At 46.2% G+C, this 19013-nt stretch overlaps 1 protein-coding gene and 1 long non-coding RNA gene across 9 annotated transcripts in view; one reads left to right on the forward strand and one right to left on the reverse strand.

Annotated features, from left to right (window-relative positions):
- Nucleotides 1-1419: 1419 nt before the first annotated feature.
- Nucleotides 1420-3058, reverse strand: LOC136294077 (uncharacterized). The gene is made up of 3 exons (XR_010722302.1): nt 2812-3058; nt 2147-2338; nt 1420-1610 (listed from the first exon to the last, which is right to left on the reverse strand). It is a non-coding gene; the product is annotated as an uncharacterized lncRNA (long non-coding RNA).
- The window catches only part of ZMIZ1 (zinc finger MIZ-type containing 1), a 339063-nt gene continuing 322200 nt past the window's right edge, over nt 2151-19013 (forward strand). For all 8 annotated transcript variants that reach the window (XR_010722301.1, XM_066191513.1, XM_066191512.1 and 5 more), the window contains exon 1: nt 2151-2239. The gene's annotated coding sequence lies outside the window, so the exon portion shown is untranslated. The remainder of the gene's footprint in view (nt 2240-19013) is intronic.

The raw sequence follows: 19013 nt of genomic DNA on the forward strand, positions 1-19013 counted from the left end.
GCCGAAGGCAGCGATTAGGGCGGCGGAGGCCGCGCGGGGCCGTGAGGAGCCGCGAGACGGAGGATCTCCTCCGCTCCCCGTCCGGGCGGGCAATGCCGGAGGGACCCGCCGGCGGCCGGGGGCGGGGGGGGGGGCTGCAGGGCGGAGGGCCCAGCACAGGCACCCCCTTCCTTCCATCCCCGGGCCGGCGACGGGGGCCCCTGGCAGCGCCCCGTGCGCCTTTAAGGGGCGGCGGGCGGGCGGGCTGGCAGCGGCATTGTTCCCTGACGTCACCGCAGCCTGTGCGGCGGCGGCGGCGGCGGCTGCTCTCAAACTTGCCTTTGTTATTCGGCGCTCCCCGGCTGACACCGCGGCCGCTCGCAAAACGCGGAGCCGGAGCGCGCCGGAGCGGCGGGACGCGCCGCCCGCCACCGGCTGGCCACCCCCGCCGGGGCACTGCCCGCCCGGGGCTCCCCCCGCGGCGCTGCCGGGGCGGGCGGCCGCCGCTCTGTCTCCGCGCTGGGGGCGGCCGCGGGCGCGGCGTCCGCAGGACCCCCCCCCGCGCCCCGAGGCGATCGAGGGGCGGCTGGAGGCACAGGGAGAACGGCAGGAATAGGGTTTTTTTTTTTTTCTGGGGAAGCCACGAAGGCGTAAATGAGCGGGGCGGGGGCCGCGCCGGGGGCAGTGCCCTCGGGGGACGGGCGGGCGGCGAAGCCCCTCTGCTGCCGGCCCCGCGCAGATCAGCGCGTCCAGCGGCGGCGGACGGGGGCAGCTCCGCCGGGGAGCGGCGTTAACAGCGGCGGTAGCGGCTCTGTTCCGCCTGCACGCAGCTGAAAAAAGAATTTTAAAAATTAGACAATCTTTCCCTTTCCCCGAGCGATCCGACATCGCTTTACAGTCCCGATCGTTCTCCTCCTCCAACAACAAGACGAATGTGACCAGCGAGAAGCTACATAGTGCTGTTTAAATTGCTTATCTTAATTGCATAATCTAACAAGCCCCGTTGGAGCAGGGATGAATATATTAGCCTTATTAACAACTCATCATAAAATATTGATTGTCCTGGAAGTGTTTTATCAAGGGGAAAAGAAGTCGAGGGAGATGTTTTTAGCAGATTGGTGCTCGTCAGACAAGGACGGTTTATTCTTATTTTCTCCCTGGAAATCGGGCTGGATTTCCTAAGGAGCGCAGGGGAAGAAAAAACAGCACAAAAACACGCCCTATTGTTAGCGCCGGGGGCCGCGCTCCGGGCGCGGGGGGGCCTCGGCCCCTGACCGCCCCCCCCCCCCGCGGCGGGGCCGCCTCCTGGGCCCGCCCCGCCGGGCACCGCCGCCCGCCCGGCTTCCCCGGCTGAGCGGGGACCCCCGGGAGAACCCCGCTCCTACCTGGGTGGCGGGAGCTCCGGGCTCTGAAAATAACAGCGGCCCCGAGGGTGGCGGTGGTGGCAATAAATGGAGGGGGGTGGGGGGGCTAAAGTGCAATAACGGAGCAGCAGGATGTCTCGGCGTTCCCGTGTAATCCCCCTGCCCGCCCGGTAGTTCCTTCCATGCCCGTAAAAATTCTCTCGTGAAGACGACAGAGACGGAGACTCCTCATGCTTGAGAGTGTGTTGGGTCCAGGGTGGTTTTCCCCTATTTAATAATACAAAAACACCGAAGGGAGTATACATATTCTCCAGCTTTCAGTTTCCAGAGTGGAAGGGTTTCCGAGTGCTTGGTATTCAGGAAGACTAAAACGAGAATCCCCGCCTTAAAAGACACTGTAAGACAATATTTGTATTTTAACTCGTATCTAAGATTTTTAACTTGGTGTGATTTGGGGGGCGCGGGGGGGGAGAGGTGTTGCGGGAGGAGAGGGGAAGGGAGAGGGCGAAGGGAAGAACATCCCTGTAGGAGGCAGCTCCCTTTCAGATAGGAATCTGGGACAGATTTTGCCAGCAGCCACAAAGCATGGCCCTTTGGTAATAGAATAGCCAATGTAATTTGACACTTCAACTTGCTGTGCTCTCTGCTAGTTGATTCACTTACTCACCCACTAACATTGAGCTCCTTTTCACTGTCTGTGGGCAAGGGGGGAAAAAAGGGGAGGGGGGGGAAGGAAGAAAAAAGAAAGCAGGGGGAGAAGGAAGAAAGGAGGGGAATAAACAAAATTATATATTTAAAAATACCCGAGTAGAGCTGCAAATCAGTTGGGGAAAGAGGATTTTGCCTGCCTTCTTCCTTATTATTTTGCTGCTGCAAGGCTGCTTTGCAATCCGTAGGTAAGTTTCGCGTCTATTTGCGCTCCCTGCTCGCACCTCCCCGTTCGCGGCCGGGCAGGGGTTGCGTCTCGGCGGAGCAGAAACAATGGAGCGGTCACGCTGGGGAAATAGGTGTACAGGGAGGGAAAAAAAAGGAAAACAACAACATATTTATTCTGCAAGGGGAGAAAATGTGTAGCGACTTCTTAAAGGAGCATACTGTCCCCGCCGAGGGCGCGGGGCGAGGGCGGGCGAGCAGCGGCGGAGCCGGGCCCGGCGGCGGGGAAGCGGCTCTACCCGGGCAATGCCCTTCCCGGGCCGGCCGCGGGGTCGCGGAGGGACCCGGCCCGGGGCGAACTTGGAGCGGCCGCGGCGTGAGGCGGGCGGGCGTCGGAGCCGCCGCGAGCACAAAGGGGGCTGCGGGGACCGGGGCGGCGGCTGCCCCCGGCCGGGGCGAGCGCCCTCGGGGTGGGCTGGAGCCCCGCAGCGGGGCCGGGGCTGCGGCTCGGGGCGTGCGTGCCCGGCCGCCCGTGCGGGGCTCGGGAGACGCGTGGGGAAGCTCGCGCCTGTTCTTGGGGCTCCGGGAAGCTTGCCTGGGTGTAAATTCCTTGTGTCGGGGTTTTGAGAGCCAGTTGGGACCTGGGCCTCTCTCGCCAGGCAGGAGGAAGGAGCAGCCCCCCTCCCTCCGTCCCTCTTCCCCTCCCTCCCCCCGTGCATCTGTCCAGGAAGCCGCCGGGCGGAGGGGAGGGGGCGCGGGGGCAGAGGGCCGGGGGTGCCCTGCCCGGCCCGACCCGGCCGGAGCTCGCCCGCCTTTGTGCGAGGGGAGCGGGGGAAGCGCTTTCAGGGGCGGCCGGCGGAGCTGCTCGCGGGGAGAGGGGGAATGGCAGCCAGTGAAAAGACACTTCAGGAATGTAAACATAAAAATAGGAGCCATCCAGCCACGTTCTTACCCCCCCACCCCCCCCCGCGGAGCTCGGGATAGCATTCTGGGCTGGCGCGGTAGCGGAGAAGGAGTACGGCAGCCAGAGACAGGGGGAGGAAGTTGTTACTATAATCGGGGTTTTAGACTGTAAACTTTGTTTTGCACGTGTAAAGTTTAATTTCGGTGCCGCCTCGGAGGCTGCGATGAGAGACGCGGGGCGGCGCCTCGGGGGTGCCCCTTCGAGTGCAGCCCCCATCACCGTCTTTTCTAAAGGTGGAACCTGCTCGGCCGTGGCAGCGGGACCCCCGCATCGCCGCTTTTGTCTGGGGTTGCCGGGGTCCCGCTCACCAGCCCGGCAGCTGCACGAGTTGGTGCAAATTGCGGCTCTATCGTCAGTTAATCGAGACCGAAGCAAACTTAAGGCATAGCTCTGCTCTGTCGTCCGATCGTGCGCCGTGTGTATTTTTGAGCTTCAGTTAATAATCTGCAAACGGCTTAATGGCTCTGTAGTGCCAGAGGAATTGGTTTTCTCCATTTACTTCAGCAGGCCTGAGTGAAGCTGTTCTGGCTGCTTTTTTCAATGCATTGACACGAGAGAAGAGGATTTAACTTGGCAGCCTGAACAAATGCTCTATCAAAGGTTTCCTAAGAGACAGTAGGAGTGCTGGGGTGATGAATGACCTGGGGTAGTTTTAGGGTGCTACCTATGCAAGCTTTCTTTTAAATATGAAATGGCCGTTTAGGGCTGTGAATAAAACTGCGTGCATCAGAAAGGCGACAGGCTTATAAAATTTAAAAGGGCAAAAGCCCATTAATGCTGTGGCAAAGCTTTGGCTCCCAGCTCTGGTTGAGTAGTTCCAACTGCCGTGAAGTGCCAGAGCTTTTAAGGAATCTTATAGCAACAGCTTCTCTCTAGCTATGGAACGGACCTTGGCCTTGCGCACTGGAAGTTTAATGGTGCAACCTCTCCTCCCCACGCAGGGGAGGAAAGGCAAGGGCAGCAGGCAGGTGTGAGGGCACAGGAGGTAACCAAGGGCTGAAGCAAAATCAGGAGGGGAATAATAATAATAATAATAATAATAATAATAATAATAATAATAAAGCTCTGTGCTGGAATGTATGGCTAAAACAACTTACTGGTGGGAACCTGTTCAGGTTACGATACTGGGGAAGTAACATGTGACAATGGGTAACTCAAAAATATTACTAGCACCAGCAGAAAAGTTTCACAAAAGAATGGAGCAAAGCTAAACACCTTTAGCAAATGAATCCCTCTGACGAACATAGTTGGTCGTGCATTCAGAGCTCCACTTCCTTCTCTTGGACTGGGGAAAATGTACTATGGCATCAATCTTCTCTTGGCGAGGCCTGGTGCAGGTTTGCGAATGCCAGAAGACTCGCTCTGACCTTTTTCTGTTCCAAGCTAAGGATGTTGAAACACCAGCCATCAAACAAAAGAGACATTGAAAGCAAGATCTGCAATGGAGCACGTGTGACTTTGAGGCTAGCTGAGTGCATTTGGTGGCCGTTTTCCACAGAGTTTGGCGTGGGAAGGAGGAGAAGGAAAAGGTTGCTTATTTTTACAATGAAGCTATGGAAAACCTGACTTGAAATCCCCTAAATATCCCATAGTCGAGTACTTTTTTTTTCTTTTTAAGTGTTGTCTCAAAGTGCTTTGAGTTCTGCTCTTTTTACATGTATATCTGTAATTGCTACATTGCAAGAGGAGGATTATTTTTCCCTATGGTTGCAAGGAGGGCCAGGAATTTTTCAGAATTTACTGCATTAAAAAAAGAAAGAAGCTTAAAAAAAAAAGTCTTTAGGATTATGTTTTAAAATAATGAAGTATTTCCTGGGATTGAATTGACAGATTGTGATTTTTATCTACACAAGATAACACTACCTTGAAAAATGGCTGATTTCAAGATTATTCTGTAAATTGTAATTTAAATTTTACTTTGGGCTTTCTGAATTTAAGAAGAACGCCTTTGGGACCGGTTGATATAGGTATCTAACCTGCCAATTACATTCATGTCAACATGGACAGATGCTTTTATTGTTTGCATTGTTTACAGTTCACAATACCTTAAATAAACGTTGATCATGATTAGAAACAATAATTGAGTCTGTGGCAAAGGATCAATGAAAACTTTGTTTCAGGAAAGAAGTGAGTTGCTGTGTCTACATACAGAGAATGTTTTGTGCTCTCTGAGATGAAATAAGTCTGCAATCTTAGTATGGCGTACAATTATGTTTTTAAATTATTTTAAGAAACCCGCAAAAGATAATGGATCAGTTTTTGCAACATCTGAATGATTTCTCCTGTAAAAGGAGTGGAAAGGCACGGCTCTGTAGCATAGTTCCATTCATAACTTTTCTTAGGAGTTGCTTGCCCTTTGCCCCAGATCTCTTCCACTTTTATGGGCTCCAAAGGTTTTCTGTTGGGGGAAAAAAAAGCCAAACCAGAACCAACCCAACACCCCAAACCCTCATGGATGGCAGTGACATCACTGATACTATAGTTGGAGACAATGTTGGCCGGTGTTTAGCAACATAATGTTTGTACTAGCAGCCTGGAAAGCCTGGTTTCTCTCCTGAAAAGGAAGAAAAATAGATCTGGGAAAGGAAAAAGAGTTGGAATTTCTTTTGCTTTCCCCAGTGTTGTTGATAGGTTTCAGAACAACAGGGATCCAGCCTTTTTGCAGTCACACAGTAGATAATGTGACTGTGAGAAATGGAGGTAGTGGCTGGCCAGGAACTCGTGGTGCCTGCTGTGCTGCTCTAACAACGTGGGTGATCAAATGCTGCAGGAGGCGTGAGCTTGGCTTGTTATGGCTTTACCTGGGAAGCCTGTTTCTCATAAATAAGTAGGACTGCATTTAATGCCTGTGGTAGTAACTTTGACCACTATGCAATTGGCTAATTTGTTCACTCCTGGTTCGACCAATTTTTGTGAAATCCTATCCTGTATTACAGCAAAGTGGTGAGAATATTGCCGAAGCACATTATGTTGGTCTATGCTTGTTCGTGTCAACTGCCTGTCGTGGGACAAGCAACACAAGCCCTCTTCATCCATTTAGGTGTGTTTTGTGGGAAAACACAGTAAACAACACATCAATATAGAGCCACCACAGACAGACCTCCAGCTTAGATATCGTATGTTTCCCTTACACTCAGTTCACATGTTCACTCCAAGTGTATGCAAGCCTTCCTGCTGATGACAAGTTGAGGCTGTCAGTGGTATTAGAAATATTCCTGCTTTAAAATGGTGTCTTTGGCTTAAAAGGTTGTTTTGCTGTATTGATTTCTGCCTCCCCCCTTCTTGTTATAAAGCAGAAAATTCTTATGTAGCAATTTTCAATTCTTTACTTCCATTGGGTTTCATGTGATCATTAACATTCAGCTTGGCTAATGTTAGAATATTTTAAAGAGAATATGGGCTACTAGGGAAATGTCCAGGCAATGAGGTGTAATAGATCTCCACAGCTAGACTGTTGGAGGCAGTAGTGTATTATGAGAATAGGAGATGGCCTTACACTTGTTACATGTTATTTTTGGTTCTAATAGTTTAAGATATACTGAAGTCTACATTGCCTGCAAAGATGCAGTTTCCTGGCTTCAGTATAGTGCCTCTGCCCTTCCCTTTATGGAGCAGGGCAGATTTCTATGGGTATTAGGTATCCAGTAAAAAAGCAAAGTTGTTCTTAGACAGACAAAATCACTTTCAACCTAATTTCTCCTGTAAGTGTCAATAGAAATTAAGTTACTCCACAGGGAATGACTCATTCTTTAAAAGAACTTGCCCTTCCAAAGGCTCACATAGATGATCACTCATTCTGGAATACCTGTAGTTTCCTTCAGTTGCTTATACATTTTAGCTGTGAGCAGAGGACAGAGGAAGTAATTTTTTACTCCTGCGGTGAATGGTGTAACATCCAAGAAATCCTTTCCAGTCGGTGATGGTTGATGCATTTTTAAATAAGGTTTAGGATCTAGTGAAATACCTAAGCTTGAAAAGGGACTTTTGTCCTTTACATGGATAATTCTACAGATCAAGCTGGTTTGTACTTTGTCTAGTGTACTAACATTGGAGTAGTCACATACAGCCTATCACAGTAACATTCTATTAACATAAATGTGAGAAGCATATCCTCTGGTTGGTAATCCAGGGTTTGTTTTGACTCTGCAGACCAGCTTTGACTTTATTCCAAAGTGAAGCTGGAAGGCTCCTGGCTCAATACCAGGCCGGGGGAGGGTGTAAAAGAAATTGCTCAAAACCTATTGATATGCACAATGCTACAAACCTGTGCAAATTTCATAAAAGTGTGAGTTTGCATTACCTCTGCTGCTCATTGTTAGTCTGTATAAGAGGTTTCTTATTAATTTTTTGTTGCTTGTTTGTCCTGGCTTATGTCAGTGGATGGTGGGGACCTGATACATAACTCATGTCCTCATGCTAAGACATCCTCCTTCAGTTCTGTGAAACCTACCCAGGTGATTGTCCAGCTGCCTCATCCATAGCCAGTTGTGTTATCCTCTCCCTGTAGGGCTGAATGCCAGTTTTTTGGGAGAGGGTATTGGCTGTGGGCACAGAGGATCTGTGGTTGCTGAAGCCTTTTTTATTTGCAGAGAAAAGCAGCACTGCTGGGGGCCTGACTTCAGAAAGGGGAACAACTCTTAACATATCAATAATACATATGTGTTGTCAAAGATAGCACGAGAATGAAAGCCACACAAGTGATGCATCTGATAATGTCATGCAAAACCAGTAAGGAGGTTGTTTGTTGTCTTTATTTGGTTTTCTTCAAATCTTACTTGTTCTTATGTTTTCAACTCTGCCTGGTTACTGGTAAACTCTTCTGGTGATTTAGTTTAGTAGTCAGCTTGGTCCAGATAGCGTTAACTAGAGAATACTGACAGCTTGATCTAATGCACAGTTGTGGGGAAACTGCCTTGTTCATAAGGGCTGCTCTTTGTGCTGTGAAATACTGTTTGCCATCTTTGCTGATTAGGTAAAAACATGTTTGAGGAGTAAGAGAAAAAAGCAATATCTTGACAAGTTTGTGTTGTCCTTTGGATTCACATAGTTTTTCATTCCTTTGAGACATCAGGGCTCCGATGACTGACTGGCTGGCACAGTGAACGGTATCTGTCGTAGAGATTTCTAGATAGTCTCATAACTAATCAGAAAGCATTATTTATTGGGACTGCAGTGACATAGATATATGACAGAATAGTAGGGGCTTCAATTGGCCATTTAGTAGCAAAAACAGTTCCCTTGATGTGTATCTGCTTGTTTCTTGGCTACGTTCCTGATTCCCTCTGAGAACAGTGGAGTCTTTAAGGCTGCTCTGAAATACACACCTCTGTATCTCCATCAGTAAATTCTGAGGTGCAGGTTTCTCTTCTTGTGTTTTTGAACACCCATTCTGAAAACAGATGAGCTGATCTAATTGTGTAAATAAGGGCACCATGGGATGAGGGAGAAGTGCAGGACAGTGTCGAGGCTGGCACTGTGGGGTGCTTGATCCTTGAAAAGGTTTGAAATGGGACTTCCTGGAAATTGTCTGGTCTCACACTGACAAAGGGGGTTTTGGAGTCTACCTCATCAAAAGCAGAAATTATCATAAGCTTCTTTTTATGACTTTGATTTTCTGTGAAACTCTGACCCTTCCCTTGCACTCTTCTCGTGGACCTGACTGTTGTCCAGCATCCGCCTGCTAGATGGGCATTCTCCAGCTCAAAGGTTACCATCTGCTCTTGGTTATTTTAGAGGTGTGAGAGTGTGCTGTGTGAGGGGAAAAAACCCACCACAAGAGAGTTGAATGACAGGGAGGAGAGAGAGACTTGAGCCCTGAGTTGCAAGACTTCCACTCCTCCAACTACAGCCAGTTTCTTGAGGAAATGGCAGAAATTCATCAGCTGCTGTCCCTCTGTGCCCAGTTTGAACAGCACTTCTGTTTGTGCAGCCCAAAGGTGGGGTCCCCCCATAGATAATGTGAAAATAAGAAATATATATCATTGCTTTCACATAAGCCTTAGTTTTCCTTGTATTGCACATCTAAGATTTTGGTTATTGTAAATGACAAAAAGAAGCATTATAAACATGAAAATTTTCTTAGAGAATGCATTTGCATAAAATATGTTGCAAAATACAAGTTCCTGCAGCTAAACTATTTTTGACAATATGCACAGTTTTAAAACTATTATATCTTTTTAGGTGAATGGAAGAGCCATTTGATTATCTCCCCCTGTCCTGCCAAACTGTGCCAACCCTACCTCCCCCTAAAGAAAAGGGGCAAGAAAATGATTTAAAAAGTAGTTTTAGAGACTTTGTTGACACTGAATTCTTGGAAGAGCAGTTTGTTTACACATCTATCCATAGATGAAAGAAAGAGGAGTTTTATTATCCCGCAGGTTTGCAGGGGAAAAGAAGAATGATATGGTTGTCAGGCACTCTACCCAGTCTCTTAGTGTCCTTCTTGTAAATTCTGTGTTTGTTTAATGCTTGTAACTCTTTTCCCAGCAGTGGGATCACTGAAGTTAGAAGACGTTAACTTCTTTACAGCTGTTATATAGCTTATGCTTAGGTCTCCCTTACAGCAACCCAAGGCTTTCCTTAAGTCTTTTCAAGTAAAGCTTCTCTTCTCCACTTAGCACAGGTTGATGCACTTTAATTAAACTTTTTTTTTTTTTAAACTGGAATTCTTGTTCTAAAGGATGTCAGACCAGTGAACTGTCATCCTGTACATGCTTTTGTGATCCTGACTATCTGCACACTCAGTTCACTCTCCTTTAGGTGCTTTACAAAACCACAAAACCTTACCTTTCTGTTTCACAGAAAACCAAGATGCTGAGTTGCAATGGGCACTTATGTGCAGATGTTGATGGTAGTTCTGTGACTAAAAAGGCAAATTCAACGTGTGTTGTGCTGTTAAGGCTGTTTCTCTACAAACTACTGTTCAAATGGGTCCCAGTCACAAGTCTCTTTTTGATTCTGAGATATCCACTCTGATATGTCTCACCTGGTGAGACTTAAAGCAGCTCTCAGTCCTGCTTTTAGATGTTTGTTTCAGGAACTGTACTTGAGTCTTTGCTTGTTCGCTCAAGTGTGAGATTTCTCCAAAAATCTACATCACTGTTTTTAAAAGTATTGGGTTGCAATCCAGCTGGAGTTAGATACCATTAGAGATGGAAGCCTGCTAGCTTTCCAAATGAATGCGTAGCTTTGGCTTTTGGCACTGTAATACTCTGACATCTCTCACATTAAAATCATAACAGTATTATGTAAGGAGAAGTTATTTTGGGTCACTAGCAGAGCCCTCTCAGACTTTGTTAAATCAGCCTTGCAAGTTAAAGTACTTGGTCTCCCATCTTCTTCCTGCAGTTTTTTGTGTAAATATATAAGTGTGTGGGTGCTGTGTCCTTTCTCAGTCATTTGCCCTCTGCTTTGCTTGGGTTGCATCGCTGGCTCTGAACCTGCTTCTGCCACAGCAATTCATGTGGCTGTGGGGAGCCCTCGAGGAGGAAGGGCTTACTCAGCACTGCTCAGCCCTGGCTTTCACTCCCCAGTCCCAGCTGCTCTGAGGTGGGACTGAAAGGAAGGAAAAACTGGGGGGCTCTGTGAGCACGCTGCTCCAGGCTCTGTGGCAACAGGCGGACAGGAGTTGCGTGGGAAGCTGGATACCCAGGAGGGCTTCAAACTCCACTAAACAAAGTCCCACCTCTGCAGCGGGCACTTGCTTGTTTATGTGTAACTCAGGAGTCACTGTTTCATTTGGCCTTGTTACTCTTTAGCAAAGGACAAGTGAAACACCAGCTGTTGGTGACCAGCAAGAGACAGAGTACAGAATGAATCCAGGGGAACCTTTGCAATGTTTGTTGATAACAAATACTTAAATATGGTGTTTAGAGAAGATACAGTTGAGATATGAAAGATGCCATACTTGGACTTCAGTGAGCATTATAAATGCTTCCTTTGGTGACCAATCCTTGCATTCTGAATGATGCTTGGGTATGAATTACACATTAAGGGATGGCCATTCCAAGGTGGTTTATACTTCAGAAGGAATCAGCAACCGGACATAAGATAAATATTTTAAAACATCCACATGAAATTGCTATGTCCTCGCAGTCTGTGCAGCAGGGAGAGCAGAGCTGCTGGATTCCAGTGTCGGTGGCCCTGGCTGGAGCTGTGCAGGTTGGGATAGTGGAAAGGCCCCCTGGGGCACAGACCAGATGGTGCTCGGTGCTGCACAGGCTTTGGTGAGGCAGGCAGTGGTTCCTTCTGCAGAGGGCAGTGCTGCGAATGGTTAGTGCTTCAGAGGTTTTTTGATTAAAATGGGTTCTGAAAATATTTGCAATCATTTTTATTCTACCTGTATTCAGGGCAGATTGTTCATTTCTAAAGGAACCAGAGGTGTAGGGTCTGCAGGGAAGAGAAGGACAAGGTTGAGGTGGTGGCAGCATCTGCTGCTGCAGGGTTGAGAGTGGAGCTTTGAGGAACTGGCTGGGAGAAACAATTGAGTGCCTTAAATTCAGGATTGTGCTGCTTGTCTTATCCTTAAGCAAGGTTGTTTTATCCCCAGATAAAACCAAAAAATACTGAAAATTTAGGATTCATCTGTTGATGTTTCTTTTGTTAACTGATTGGTACTTGGAACATCTGTTTTTAAGACTTTGGCCTGTTTCCTCTTAGCTACCCTAAAGCTGCTCTCACAGAGTGGCGGTTGGTATGCTGCATTTAAGGCAGTGTTTTGTAACCTTTGGATCTCTGCCTTTAGCTCTCTGATGGGCTGTGATGAGTCCTTGTAAGCTCCATGCCACCGGAGTGGTTCACCCAAGACAGCTCCGAGTCTGTGTGCCCAGAGCTGTGAGCTCCAGGCAAATGCAGGTAAACACATGAAACGAGCTGAAACGAGGATAAAGTCGATGACAGTCAGGCTGCTATTGTGCGGTGCCCAGGCTGTGCCATGGTGACTAAGACGCTGTGATAGTTTCCTTATTGGCCACCATCTGCCTGCTCCTGGCTGGAGCCTCTCGGCTGGCACTCTGCCTTCGGAGAGGGACCAGCGCTGCCTCGGCACAGCACCCAGTGCAGGGAGTCTGGGGTGGGCAAGGAGGGAACAATGGATGCCCAGCAGGTTTCTGATCATAGGTGTGCGATACGCTTGTTTAATCACTTCGGAAAAACCCTCCCCAAACTTCTGAGACAGCATATTCTTAAAGGTTTTACATCCTAAATGCATGTATAAATCATTCAATGCATAAACTTTTTTTTCGCAGCACCTTTTGTGCAAGAAAATCTGGTACCAGTGCCTAATTTTAGAATATTAGTGTTTTGAAAATTTCAATGAAACTTGGCATATTTCTAGCAGTTTTATGGTGTCATACAATTTGAAATTCAGATTTAAAAATTTGAATTTGGTCACCCAAAAAGTAACAGCATGTCAGTGTGGAGTCTTACTCCTTTTTCTGAAATTGCAGCTGTGGCCCTCAGTATCTCTTTCTCAATAAAGAGAAATGTAAATCAAAAATACTTGTAATATTGCCAGCATCTTGTCCTAGCAATATCCCAGCATATTAAATCATAAAATAAAGAAATAGTACATATCTCCTGCCATATGAAAAATAAAAATATATTTTAAAGTATATATTTGCTCTAGTCATGCTCCTCAGTGTTCATGAATTTATATCTTATTTTGCCGTAGAAACCGACAGCCAACATTACCTGAAAACCTGTTTATACAAGAAATTAAATACTGGGGAGTCAAGCTCCCATTTTACCTCTTGCACCCAATTTAGGAATATTTTGTAGTAAATAAAAGGTGAATACATATACACCAACCTCTCTTTGCTTTCCTTCATTGTTTAATAAGGCTAAACCCCCCAAAAAGGAACACTGAAGAAGCAGGGATTCTTTGGCAGTTGATCTGTTTGTGTTTTTAACGTAGCATATTTTTAGCCTGAGATGCAAAAATATGTACTTTTGTATTGAAAGAGACTTGCTTCCTTTTATTTTAAACCCTGGATGAAAAACAAGATGTCAGCCCTATTATAATGCAGCCCAGTAATTAACATATGTTGGTCTGCCTCTGCCAAGGATTTCTTATGAGTAATGCAAGTTGCACAAGTAGAGGAGTCAGGTGGTTTGTCAGTGAAGAATCATACACATGCTTGAGTGATCAGATCCTAGAGGCACCATCTGAGGATAGAATGTGTGTCTGTGTTTGAATCTAAGAGCAATTATAGCTTAAATGACCTCTCAGCTGCCTGAAGTTTAAAAATATAGGTAAAGTCAGCTTTTTCATGGTGGATGTTTTTCCCTAATGAGGCATATATGACCAATTCTGATCTGTTTTCCTAATAAATGTTATGGGAAACAAATGGTGTAATGTGGATTTATATAACTAAAAGATTCCTGAGCTCTGAAATGTGCTACCATTAGTTTTCTTTCTACAAGGAGTTTCTGTTCCTTAACCTGAAAGGAGGGTCTTGCACACCAACTCATGGTTTTATGTGGGCTAACAATTAGTGAGTGCATCTTCTTGCACAACTCTCTCAATGTGACACCATCACCTTGGCTGAAGGGACTGGAGCATGGGGATGTAGTAGGATCAGTCAATATCTGCATATGTTGTAACTATTAACAACTTACAAACACCAGAGCTTCTTTAGTAGTTTATCATAGTGTAAAACCAGGATTTTTTTCTACTTAGAGTTGTGTTTAATTTGTAGTTTATATTTTGACACTATCTGTTCAGCTATAAATCAAGCTTGGCTGTGACAGTGACGGCCTTCAGGCTACCTTTTGCTTGTAAATTCACAATTGTTTTTGCCTTGAGTGCCATTTTCAAGCTGTGCAGTGTGGATAGTCTTGAATAAAAGAACTTTCAATACAGGGATTGGATTTTGGTGCTTAGACTAATGATTAGACTAATTTAAGATTGCCAGTCTTACAATATTTAGCCATTAGAATCCAGGCATATCAAATAATTTTCAATAATAATAAACTTGAATCCTTTTGCAAAATCTGCCTTTAGTACCCTGTTTAGGGTTCATATTTTCAGGTTTTGTCTTGGCTCACAAGCACTAGAAACTCATTAAATGGACAGAGATGCTGTTATAATTGGTTCACTTAAGGAGTTGGAGCTTTAGAGTACACATGAAAGTACTATCAGGCTTAGCTCCAGGACTTGTTTCTCATGTGCTGCTGCATTTTCGTGCCATGTTAGGTCAAATTTACCCAAGGAGGGTGTTTGCCACCCTTTCTCGAAACAGGGTAGTGCAATTGGTATTCACACTTAGTAACACTGCTTGCCTGTTTTTAAAATCATTGAGCAACTTGTGGCTTCCAAAGAAGTTAAGACTGCAGTGGGTCAGAACCTTCTGATTTGCAAAATTTTAACATCTAGAAAACGCTGAGATCTCTAAAAGTGAAATTTTTGGATGGAAATTTTTTTCCTCCTTCCGCTGTCGTTACTCTAAACTGGGCACATTCAGCAGCTTTTGAGGAGATGCTGGAAAACCTGACTAGTTTAAGGGGGAAATAGCTGGCTGAGAAAAATACATGATGAGAAAGGTGTAGCTGTGTTTACTGCCATAGCAACATTTTGGCCACAGAAAGTGAAATTGCTGAACTTGTGTTAATATTTATTGTGCATTTAAATACCTGTCGGAAGGCTTTGTGATCTATGGGTACTATTTTTATCTTCATTTACAAATCAGCAGGTGTTCACAGGCCTGTTGGACATCCATCCTTTTGAGGCATTTATGAGTAAATGTTTCTGGCTGTCATAATTTTGGTTGGTCAAGTTCACATTAATTGCTGCACTCTGTGCAGTTGTTCTAACGTTTAAATACTGCCTGTGAGTAGGTTTGATTAAAATTATGTCTCTAGGTGCACACTAAATACCTTTGATACCTCACCTACAAACAACTGTAGAATTGTTGGTGAGAATGACAGCTGCAGGCAATAAACGAGGACAGTAATAGAAGTCTCAGTGCTGGAGAGAGCATCATAAATCATGAGGTGAGAGCAGCGTGTGTGCTGACAAATCGGTGAGCAGCTGCAAACAGCATTTTCCAGGTAAGAATTATTGCACTCACTCCTGATAACTGCTCAGAAACCACCTCTTCCTTGTATGTGGGCGACTTTGCCCCTGCACAGGTACTCACAGCAGTGTAAGCTGTTGAACTCTAGTATTCTGCCTGGGAATGGTGTTTTGTGTGCTGTAAGCTACATATTGTACATTGGACCTTGGTTTTCATCCAAGGTGTACTCAAGTGTGAGTTTTCCCTTTCAGGGAGGAAAATCCCCATGCTTATGGCAGCAGATGAGTTATTTGATTTAGTTTCTTCAGAGACTTTGGAGAAGTGTTCTTGACAGGTGGAGAGAAGAAGATGTATTTGGCTGGTTTTAACAAGCTTGCTTTGTTAGCGCCTGCTGGGTGGAGTTTGGAGGGGGTACATATGCCTCTTCAAAAAATAAATTTAAAAAAAATACTGGAATGATGCTGTTTAAGTAACTGAGGTGATAATCCAGTCACATTGAAAGCAGTCTTGCTCTTCTGCTATAAGGGAGATGAAAACTATTTTAATGAAATAATGATGGGAAACAGATGGCAAAGAGCTAGCAACCGAAATATTTTTGAACACTAGAAAATAAGTGTCAAACACATGTCCTATAATGTAATTATTGCTAAAAGCATAACATGTCAGAATATGTTTTTAAATGTTCAAATCTTTTTTTATATGTAATTCAACTTAATCCCTTGGGTTTTGGTTAATAGACTTTAATCTTGATAAATTAATTGCTTAGAAGTTTCGAAGTTACTGCCACTTTGCTTAGACAAATGAACATGACACCAATGCCCTGCTCCAGAAAGGTACTGCAGCTGGCGGACATTCATAGCTGTAATATGCAGTCTTGCAAGACTATCCTTTTGAGTTCATGTGCTCTCAGTTTGTTGTCCACGATGGGAGAAGTTGCTAACACACACGGGCATGTTGGGACTGCAGTGTGGGCAGGGCAGCCCCAGCTGTGGGTGCTGGGCATCTGGCTCAGGTATGAGGATCCCCTGGCTCTGGGCCTTGGGGAGCACAGCTCCAAACTGCAGCACAGTGGTGAACACCAGGAGTCCTAACAAGCACTGCCCCAGCGCTGCTGCAGGTGTGACTGCAGTGCCTGGCAGCGGTGTCCCATCCCCACTGTGACAGAGGTACTTGAGTATCTGCAAGGACTTCTTGCAGTTTTGCTGCGCTGTGCTTATGGTTAGAATGTAACTGTCTGTCTGTTGTACTTGAAACTGTTTATATAAATCATACAATAAAGCGTTCACTAGAAATGGTCCTTTGAATAGAATCACTTAAATATAATTGTGTCCAAATTTACACCCCACCCCTTCCCCCCTACTGGGCGGCAGGATTTGATCACTGGATTGAGAGAAGCCTTTTGCGTTTTTGGAATTTTTTTTGTTGTGGCTGGGTTTGTTTGTTTGTTTGTTTTCTAGTTAAGGTTCATTTTCAGCAGACTTTGCTATGATTGATACCACTGTCCATGACTGTCTGGTTTCTGCATCAATGAAAGAAACATTGGGAACACCCCAGCTAAGCAGATGGAGGGCCAGGACCTTTCTTTGAGCTCAGCTCAACTGACTTTAGACTGTGACACTTCTCTCAGAGTTTCCAAGCACCTTGCAGTTCCCCCCAAAAACTAAGAGTATTTTCATACACCTCAGAACAGTGCAGCAAGCTGGTTTTCTAAAATCACTTTTTTTTTTCCCCTATAGAATATTCTTCTGACATTGACAAGTGTACAAGAGAAGCTATTTTCCCGAGTTTTTATATTTATGTAACGTAGCCAATGTGTTCAGACACCTTTGTGTGCATTTCTTTTCCTCTAAGTCCCATTGAACTGGATGCCTCTTACCAGCCTCACCTGATTTAATCCTGATCTTGCTGAAGCTCCATTCATTGGGTGGTGGCATGGTGACTTTGGGAGGGTAAGCTGGAGAATGTGCAAGTGTGCAAGCTTTGGTGCTAGCAACACAGAGCTTTGACTGTGAGGTCCCTGGCACGGCCACATTCCTTCCCTTTCCCCCATCCTCTGTGCTAGCAGGAGGACCAGAGGGGAAGGTGTGTACGTGTGCTGGGTCCCACCTGTGTCTGTTCTCACTGTCTCTCAAAGGAATAGATAAATTGTGTCCTGGAGGTGGTGCTGACTGTGTGCCAGTAACACAGGGCTGACGGGCATCAGGAAGGGTAGGGTGGCTTGGAAGCAAGGGGCCATCACTGTGCCATGGTGAGTGGCTTATATATGGGTCAGCATCTTTTATGGCTTTCTTCATTCACTTCTCCTGGACAGGAATAAATGATGCCATTAATACTGAGGGGAGCTGTACCATGATGCCCAGTGTGAACATGCTGTTCTGTGAGAAAGGTGGACAGTCCCTCTTTCCATCCTGTGGTTTTGTGCTGTCAGGACTACTTGAGCCTCTCACTTCCCTGCTGCATGTTCTTCCCATCCTTATGCTGTCTTAGCATAAATATTTGTGCAGGTGCACAATGAATCAGACTGCTGAACTGATGAGGATGAAAACAAAAAAAACCCTTTTGTGTTTCTTAGACGGTTTTTCCCTCATCTGTTTCCCTGTGTGCCTGCACCAATCACGCATGAGCAGCACATGGGCCGCAGCAGAGGATTTGGAAGCAGAGCTGTGTGGCAGGCATGGAGGCAGGAAAAATTGCTTTAACTGGCCCTCCTGCCTAGGAAAATAAGACAGACCCACAGCCTCACAATTAGCAGAAAATAATAAACCCAGCTTTTAAATAGATTGGATCAAGTGATTAAAACCACAATATTTTGATTTGCATAAACTTGTTTTCCTATTAGTACAAGAGCATCTGTTGCTGTGGGCAGGTAGATTCTCACTAAATTAAAACCTAAATTGCACATAACCTTCCTTACATCGGGCACCGCTTGTCGTCAGAGCAGCCTCTGGACCAGTCAGGAGTCCTGAAAGCAAGACCCAAACAAAGGGAGCTTCGTTCTGCAGGACCATGCCCATGCAGGTTCCTGCCTAAAGCCCTTCATCCATTGTATCATCTTGGGAGGTTGGAGCCTCTGCAATCTCCAGCTATATGCCCCGGAGAAGTGAAAAGATGCTGGAAAGGCTCAGTCTCCAGCTGGTCTGTGGTTGAGGGCACTGGGGAAGCATGACAGGCCCAAGGCTACCCATCACAAAGAGTAGTCCTCCTCAAGCCTTACTCCTCCCCATGCTGCGTGGTGCTGTCCTGGGAATGGGATGGGTAGTTTGGGATCACTGGAGAACCCATGGCTTTTCAAAAGCCCTTGTATGTCCTGTGAGGTAGGAGGTAATGTGTGAACTTCCACTGAAACCAGCTGTGCTGCATTCTGCTGGTTCTTCCATTTTGGACCAAGTACCCCCAGCTCTGAGGCTTCTGTTTTGCAGAAAGTGCCTCTGGTTTTCACAGACTAAAAGCCCTAATGCAGATCATAGGAGACACTTTTTCCCCCCCCCCCCTTTGAACAACCTGTGTTTCAGCTGAAATGGATTATTTCCATTTCTGTCAAACCAGGTCATGGGAACTTTACACTGTACAGCCAGGGAGGAGGTATCATGGAGCTTGAAGCCTGTCCTGCCCTGTGGCTGGTGTGGCTACAGGATACTTCTGTCACCCTTATCCCTGGCAGAAAAGGCAGCTGTGTGTTGCCACAAAGTGTGCAGTAAGATCGAAAGCTAAAACCTGGAAGGGAGAGCCAAGCTCCGGTTTGCAGCCCTAAAGTATTCCTGCTAGCATCTGCTCTTCCCACCCTTCCTGGAGGGAGCCAGTAGCTGGTGGGCGACCTCC

Source organism: Chamaea fasciata, unplaced genomic scaffold (genome assembly GCF_029207755.1).
Source record: "Chamaea fasciata isolate MVZ Bird 193981 ecotype frontalis unplaced genomic scaffold, bChaFas1.0.hap1 SCAF_9, whole genome shotgun sequence".
NCBI lineage: Eukaryota > Metazoa > Chordata > Aves > Passeriformes > Sylviidae > Chamaea > Chamaea fasciata.